Source organism: Podarcis erhardii (assembly GCF_964252035.2).
Source record: "Podarcis erhardii genome assembly, chromosome: 3".
In the NCBI taxonomy this organism is placed as follows: Eukaryota; Metazoa; Chordata; class Lepidosauria; order Squamata; family Lacertidae; genus Podarcis; species Podarcis erhardii.
Window position 1 is genome coordinate 65,057,828 of NC_138507.1, and position 6,000 is coordinate 65,063,827.

Here is a 6,000-nt window from a genome sequence, read left to right on the forward strand (position 1 = left end):
TGATTTACAGCTCCTTGTTTATTTATGCATTCATTTAGGTTGTTGTTGTTTCTTGGGAATAAAGGCACAAAATAACAGAAGACACTAACACCATCCCCACAGAAGACAAAGCATGAATTGGAAATAATGTCCTAATTTTCTCGATGGGCAATGTAAATAAATAAATGCCTTTCTAAAACAGGTGAGAGTTTTCTCAGAGGAAAAAAGCAGCATCACTTTCAAAATGATGCTATTAACCTGAAATAATGTGTACTTCTCTCAAGTCACTGTTTTCCGTTATTTTCAGGCAATGACCCCAACCATTTCTATGGAAAGAATTTCAGTGGGAAATACAGCTGCTATAGCTGCCTGTAGAATACGAGGGAAACAAACCTAAAGATTTAACAGGCCCAATATAATGATGGACTGTCAAGAGCTGCCAAGCCGCTTTTTGAATTGTCTGTTGCAGCCCATGGAATTGTATTGGATCTAACAACTGTTGGAGTTTTGTGTTAATGAGTTTTAGAGGGCAGGTGTTCACCCACAGCAGTATTATGAGGTAAAAGGATTTTGGAAGATTATCAGTAGAGAATGATGCCAAAATATCATTCAGGATCCAAATGACGGTGAAACAAGTTCCGAGAGACCCTAGATTCTCACACCCAATTCTGCAAACCAAACTGCTTTTGAATCTGAGTTTTCAGAAGATGCTTGCAATCTAGTGTTTGGAAAGGAGGTGACCAGTTGTTCAAAAGAGAGAGAAAAATCCAGTTAGTGCAACTCCAAATGTTAAAAAAAAAATCAATGTCAGTTGGACCACTCAAGGGCAAGTAGTACAATAATAATTTTATTTAGTATAACTATTGAGGCTCCAATACTTTGGCCACCTCATGAGAAGAGAAGACTCCCTGGAAAAGACCCTGATGTTGGGAAAGATGGAGGGCACAAGGAGAAGGGGACGACAGAGTACGAGATGGTTGGACAGTGTTCTCGAAGCTACAAACATGAGTCTGACCAAACTGCGGGAGGCAGTGGAAGACAGGAGTGCCTGGCATGCTCTGGTCCCTGGGGTCACGAAGAGTTGGACATGACTAAACAACTAAACAACAACAATATAGTTATGTGTAATGCTTTAGCGCTGAATGCTGTAGGAATAGCAATAAAAGTTGCAATTCCATAAATGCTTATTTTGGACTAAGCTCCCTTGACCTCAGGGCCGCTTACTTCTGAGTGAACATGAAGATTAGGGTTTAAAGCAAATAAAGAAGATTTAGGAAGAAAATCCACTACCATTAGTTGATCAAATTTTGGACTAATTCAGTGAGAACATTTCTCCCAATACAAATAGCAGCATTGGAAGGTGGGGAATCATGGTGAGATCTTGGTGGCAGGGTGCTTGTGAGAGTGTGTAATTAATGTATTTGTATTTAATGTCACATTGATAGTTTGGCCCCTTTACTGCTAGTCTTGGGTCCAAGACTAAACATGTACTGTTAACAATTTCTTGTACTCCTTGCATCTCATTGGTACTCAAAGACGGCAAATGATTAGCTTTCTCTGACCGTAGTCTACTTGCAGGCACAACAAACTCTTAATTCAACTGGGGAAAGGAAGAATTAAAAGCCTTGTTTGTGTTTTAATCTAGGCAAACTTCCTCCTTTTGTCAGCAGGAGGAATCCCTGTTAACCTAGCCAGGAATGGCCACTCCAGACATTACGATCATAGTAACTAGGTTACAAAGTTAGTAACAGAAAGGCTATTCCCAGGAGCACTGCTTCCAAACTGAACTCTGGAACCACTTTCATTATAGACCTCTAAGGAATGTAAATCTTCAAACTTTCAAACCCTCTCCTTTCTTCAGTGTACTATATAATTTAAACTCAGCAATGGACCAAATTAAATATGATGCTTTGGATGCTCCAAACAAAAGAGCTAGCATTCAACCTGGGTCCATTAGTAGTTTATAAGATAAGCCACCTCTTTCTTGAATATATTGACTGATGGGAAAGATGAGGCATCTTCACAGTCAACAGTCTGCCTGACACTTTAATGTGAACACATATGCTTAGGTTTATTAGATTTCTTAGGCACCCTTTTTTGAAAAAAAGGGGGAAAGATGCAAGGCATGTTACAGTAAATAAAATACATGAAAGTAAAAACAAGAACAGTACAACAGTCATAATGTACGAAAACTACACTATCTCCCCATCCCCAAGTGAGAAATTACCGGGAATAATCCAGTCAGGGTTCTGGATTGCAGCCTAAAACATTTTAAAACTGGCTTATGTTATGGCTCAAGAAGGATAAAAATAACTTGCTTAGATTGTCACTTTTCTGAAGTATGACCTTGCCTACAAAGGTAGGCAGGTCCCAATGAAAGACTGAACAGAAATCAGTGGTGTTTCCATCTTACAGCAGTGGACAAAATTGTGACCCACAACAATTTATTCCAAATCCTCAACAAATCATGCATGAAGAAGCCATTTCAGGTTCATGAGGACCAGGTGTGCAACCTGGGGGTCATTTTGGATTCACAGCTGCCAATGGAGGCACAGGTTAATTCCGTGTCCAGGGCAGCTGTCTACCAGCTCTACTTGTTACACAGGCTGAGACCCTACCTGCCTGCGCACTGTCATGCCAGAGTGGTGCATGCTCAGGTTATCTCCCGCTTGGACTACTGCAATGTGCTCTACGCGGGGCTATCTTTGAAGGTGACTCGGAAACTACAACTAATCTAGAATACGGCAGCTAGACTGGTGACTGGGAGCAGCCACTAGGACCATATAACACCAGTCCTAAAGGATCTACGCTGGCTCCCGGGACATTTCCGAGCACTATTCAAAGTGTTGGCGCTGACCTTTAAAGCCCCAAATGACCTTGGTCATGTATACCCAAATGAGCGCCCTCACCCCCATCATTTAGCCCGGACACTGAGGTCCAGCTCCAAGGGCCTTCTGGCAGTTTCCTCATTCCAAGAAGTGAGGTTACAGGGAACCAGACAGAGGGCCCCTGGTAGTGGGGCTCACATTGTGGAACACCTTCTCATCACATGTTGAGATAAATAACTCTACAACTTTTAGAAGACATCTGAAGGCAGCCCTGTATAGGGAAGCTTTTAATGTTTGATAGATCTATTTTTATATCTGTTGGAAGCTGCCCAGAGTGGCTGGGTCAACTCAGTCAAATGGGTACAGTACAAAATTATTATCATTATTATTAGGGAAACCTCTACTGACCGTTAAAAGCACAAGTTCTGTTAGAGTATAATTTCTACAGTACATACTCAGATTGTGAATTTCTAAAACAAGCAGTTTTGTTACTAATCTTCCTGCTTGATAAGCAGTATTATTCTTATTTTAGAAATGACACTCTTATTAAAGCACAAAAGGGGGTATGGAATTATTTTCTGCAATGGTTGTGCTTGCTCCTTAATGCACTGTGGGTATCATCTGCTGTATCACACAAGTATTTTTAAAAGATGGATACAGTATTCAGCTGAAAGGCTCTTAGACCCAGTGAAGTTTTTTAGCGGAACAGGGATCACAGGGATTTCTTCTTCCCCTGCCTGCCCCTTCAGAACAGCGTGAGGAGCTGCAGGAGAGAGTGGGAAATCACCAATCTTTGCCTGCATACTTGCTCCACGGAATCAATAACCTCTTATTAGAGGACCACCAAATTTATATATCCAGATCCCTTTTTCCCTTATAAGCATGTGACTCAATTTCTTGTGATGTATGCAATCCCAGCTGTGATGCTGTGGTGCTGTCAAACATGGTACCTTCATTTTGAGAGGCAGATTTTATTCAAGTCACCACTTCAACAATGGGATTTCTTGTTTTAATGAGAAGCAAATGCAATTACCATGTTTAATTACCCATGGTTTAATCTGGGAAGCCGCAGGCAAGTAAATTATTATATTTAAAACTCCAATGCTCATTCAAACTGTGGGTTCCTGTTTCATGGGGCTGCAGAACTTGTGAAGCAGTGTGGATGGGTATTATAGGTGTGATAAACAGGAACATTTTCCATGCGCCTAACCCAGCAAGAGTAGCCAGTTGGCATTTTTCACCATACTGAAGCTCGGTCAGCTTTTAAAAGGACAGAAATTCCCAGAATAGTGTTGCTGAGTGAATAACTTCTCAAAAGTGGCTTGGCTTTCCTACAATGTTAGTTCTAAAAGACACTTTTCATTGCAGCCAATTTATAGATTGTGACTCATCTGCCCTAATGTCATTGACCAGACACAATCTTTGTCAGACTGAGCAAACGAGGGGGGTTGGGAGCAAGCAAGTAATTCCCTTGGCTTCCTTTTTCTCCCAGCGTGGGATCTTTTTTTCAAGCCTACGTTTATAGTACATGACCATTCTCGTAAACAACTTTTATGTTCCAGGCAACCAAAAAAGGAAGAAAAAGGCTGGTTGTACCAACGGATGCGTTGCAGGCCAAGTCCAGCTCCTTGAAACGGTCGAAACTCTTGTTGTGACTGAACCAGCAGCTTAGAGCTTAGACAAACACACACATATATTGCTTATTTGTACTATGTTTTAGCTCAGATATTCTTTGCCTTATGCATAACGATGTTAGAAAAAGATGCTTAAACAGAAATAAACATGATCTTAAAAATCTGTAACGAAGTCTAAAGCAGCTTAAAGATAGCTACATCCATCACCCCAATAAAGTGAGGCATCCATGTTTACATGCCATCCATGCACAAGCTTTAGCTCTAGCAACCAAAGGGAAACTGCCAAGCCTCTGAGCCTCAGGGAGGACTAACACTAAATCAAGGGCAACAATCATAAAACAACTCAAAGTCTGCTTTGGAAAGATTAAGTGGCATGGGATCTGCCAAATGGATTTATAATCCAGTGTTTTCTTCACAGAAAACCCATGCGTTACAGCACAATCCTTTACTTGTGTACTCAGAAGCCATCAAGTTCAATGGGGCTTTCTCTTAGATAGGTATATGATTACATCCTTAAGTAACTTATCCCCATTTTACAAGGGAAGAATCACAATCTGCAATATTTAGTAAAATATTAAGATACTAAATACAGATAGTAAAATAACATCTGTATATTTAAAAGAGCAGATCAGTCACCAGAATCTATTCTACAGGGGTGGCTAACATAAGAGTAACCAAGATTCTTAAGTCTAACAGCTCCATACAAAAACAAACAAACTCATATGGCTGATAAACACAGCACACACCTCAATTATGTCTGTTCTGGGACCCTGCTCTCAATCTTTGGGCATTCCCAATAATCCCTGCTAACACGGTTTCTAGAGAAAGGGCATGGCTAAATGATGATTCATCTCCACTTTCCTAACAAACCCCAGTTCCATGAAACCAATGTTTCTTTCTATCCTCCATCCACGGCAAGCAAAAGGCAGCTCAAAGATATGCATACCAGCAAGTAAAAACACTCAAGGGGTGTGGCCAGAATATACTTGTGTGGTGTGGAGAGACCTTGAAGAGCCAGCCAATGAGACTTGGAGAGTTGTATTTGGTCCCCAGGACTGAAGTTAAGCACTATTTGCAGGAAATGAAGTTGGAATTGAGCCCTGTGTAAAAATATTATTCCTTCCACATGTGGGTTCCACTTCAACCATCTTTCTGCTTAATAAGAGACCTCCAAGGTAGCAAATGATGAGTAAAGATTAAGGACACACAAACACCTCCCACACACTCCAAAAGACAGTTGTGATTGATGGTAGCTCAGATGCTGCAGGAAGATGAGTATGCAAAATACCCATTTGAGAGGTGTACTTGAAAGTGATGGCCCAAGCAAGCCAGGAGGATGTTACTTCTAATATGCATTCCCATGTGAAGACATACTATGAAAAATTCCCTCTTAACAGGAGTATTTGTCTTCTCCACGAAGCTCTTATTGAATCTCAGTGTTTCAACAATTTAATTTTTCAGTGTTGAAAACACATCTGTTAGCATTAACATTTGCCCTGTGATGTAATTCTGATAAGCTGCTAAACTGATTAATAGATATCAAGTGAACTACACAAGAG